The sequence below is a fragment of the Mus caroli genome, chromosome 13, assembly GCF_900094665.2.
Source record: "Mus caroli chromosome 13, CAROLI_EIJ_v1.1, whole genome shotgun sequence".
Classification (NCBI taxonomy): domain Eukaryota; kingdom Metazoa; phylum Chordata; class Mammalia; order Rodentia; family Muridae; genus Mus; species Mus caroli.
In genome coordinates this window covers 16690432-16693233 of record NC_034582.1, presented here as the reverse complement: position 1 = coordinate 16693233, position 2802 = coordinate 16690432, and the positions used below count along the sequence as shown (strand labels likewise).

At 42.9% G+C, this 2802-nt stretch overlaps 1 non-coding gene across 1 annotated transcript; it reads left to right on the top strand.

Annotated features, from left to right (window-relative positions):
* Positions 1-712: 712 nt before the first annotated feature.
* Trnas-gcu lies at positions 713-794 on the top strand. Its single transcript has one exon. It is a non-coding gene; the product is annotated as a tRNA-Ser (tRNA).
* Positions 795-2802: the final 2008 nt, after the last annotated feature.

Here is a 2802-nt window from a genome sequence, read left to right as displayed (position 1 = left end):
GTTGGATGTTGAAGTACCTGATGACCAAGATGATGAAGACAAATATATTCTCTACCCTGCAGCTGACAAGAGAATGGTCTCTGTCAAATTTATGTGGGATTCTTTAGTTAACAGCAGAAGTTCCCAGTCAGACAAGCCTTACGTCATATGCAACATCATCTTTCTCTACCTTCACCAAAGCCAAGCCAGCTTGGTAGTTCACCACGTCTTTTCATATCAACTGCACACTGATCCACCATAGATCAATGCTAAATAGAGAATATAAGGGATGCAGATATTAAGGGTAGAAGAGACATAAAAGCAAAGGAATCAAAGAGCCAAGTTGATGGAAACCCAGAAAGCAGCAATTAGAAGATGTTCTTATGAAAAACAGAGACAGTGCTTCCCTTAATGCAAACTGCAGCTGTAGAGGAACAGGTCCATGAAGGTTCTTTGTTGTCCCTGGTCCTAAGACATATTCAGGACTGAGTCAAGCCAAGTTGGCAAGGCTGCCTTGCCTGCCCGGTCCTGTGTGCCAAGCACCGGTTCATCCCATCAAATATGTGCCAAGCAAACTCACTTCTCTTTTTGTTATGGTTGTGAAATCTTTTATGATATCTGACTCAGACAGTTTTGGAGATTCAGCTAGAGGGAGGCTATTAAAATATTAATGCTAAAGGTCTCTGGGAATCCTTCATAGGAGGAGAAATTACAAAGAACAATTTCTTCACAGGATGAGGTGGCCGAGTGGTTAAGGCGATGGACTGCTAATCCATTGTGCTCTGCACGCATGGGTTCGAATCCCATCCTCATCGACTGACTAACATGTTTTCTTTAACCAATTCTGTCAAGTATTTGAGGGTTTTGTTTTTATTTGGGGGCAATTGTACAGGGAATCTTAGACAATGGGTATTCTCTTTCAATCAATTCTTTTTTCATCACCCAATTGAGTAATTCCCTCCAATCTTTCCATTCTCAGTTTCCATACTTGCTCTTTATCTCCACCGTGAACTCATTTCTGTCAGGTGACTTACTTAAAATTTGTGCCTGACTGCTCCACCAAATTTTCATTTCCCATGAAGAAAATACTCAAATGAATTGAAGATCATAGAAAAGTATTGCATAACAACATAAGGGAGCTGGAGGAATTATCTGAGGAGTTATACAGATGTGTATGATGACAAAAAAAATCTTTAATGCAAAGAAGCCAGGACCAAAAAGGTAGTCACAAGCTCAAGGCCAGTCTGGGGCTACATAGTGACTTCCAGGTCTGCCTAAGAAACATAAGGAGACTCAGTTTCAAACACAAACAAGAACAAAAACTGTGTGTGCATGTATACAAAAACCAGATTCATCTTATTTTTGCTACAGTTTTTGATAGTTACATTTTATAATGATTTTGTGCTCTGTTATATTTTTGCATAGGGTTTCACAATGTTTTACAGGCTAGCTTTGAACTCCTGGCTTACAGGATCTTCCTTAACCCTGGGTATCTAGGAAGAAACACAAGTCATCATACCTGGATCTTTGCTAATTTTGAAAAGCTACCATCATACACAACCTTGTCTTTGACAAGAGCAGGTGTGCTTCTCTTAGAAATATCAAAAACAGAAAAGCTCATTCTATATAACTGTTCTTGCTGGTACAGAAGATTTCTTCCTGAAAAAAAAAATCAAACAGTAGCATTTCACAGGTTCTACTTGTGAGTTATTCTTGGCTGATCTTGAAAAGAGACAATTAATAATATGTTTCCTTGACCAGGTCACCTTGGGCATGAAGTCAGTGGACACCCCCAAAGTCCCCTAGAGGACTCTCCACAAGACCTTAGGACCACCTGTGAGTGAAACACAACTTCTGTTCTAATCCAATGGGGCGGGACCTGAGACAGCATTAGGGAAGCAGGAAAACCGGCCTGACCAGGGTCACAACACCCTTCAGGTCGGTGCCAGCACCAGGTCACCTGGGCGCAGAGTCAGCGGACACCCCCAAGGTCCCTAGAGGACAGCTTCTAAGAAAGACCCCATTTCAGGCTCCAGACATCCGGGCACCTTCCCTGCAAGAGGAGAGGTGTCCGCCCTGCCTAGGAGGGCTTTGCCAGAACACCTGGGGGAGCCATCTTGGTTCCCAGATCCCTCCAAGACTAGTCTGCACAGGTGAGAGTGTGGACTACAGAAGCTAACAGCTTCTGCGACAGGCCAAAGCGACACAGATTCTGGGACAGGCCCTGTTTTCGGCCTTCATCTTCTGCCAGGAGGCAGGTCCAAACTCCAGATATATGTGCACCTTCCCTGTAAGAGGAGAGCTTGCCTGCAGAGAGTGCTCTGACCAGTGAAACTAAGAGGAGAGAGCTAGTATCCCAGGTCTGCTGATAGAGGCTAACAGAATCATGAGAGGAACAATCTCGAACCAGAGACAACTATAACAACTAACTCCAGAGATTACCAGATGGCAAAAGGAAAACATAAGAATCTTACTAACAGAAACCAAGACCACTCACCATCATCAGAACGCAGCACTCCCACCTTGCCCAGTCCTGGGCACCCCAACACACCCGAAAAGCTAGACCCGGATTTAAAAACATATCTCATGATGATGGTAGAGGACATCAAGAAGGACGTTAATAACTCAATTAAAGAAATACAGGTGAACACAGCTAAAGAGTTACAAGTCCCTAAAGAAAAAACAGGAAAACACATCCAAACAGGTGATGAAAATTAACAAAACCATACTAGACCTAAAAATGGAAGTAGACACAATAAAGAAAACACAAAGTGAGGCAACGCTGGAGATAAAAACACTAGGAAAGAAATCTGGAACCATAGA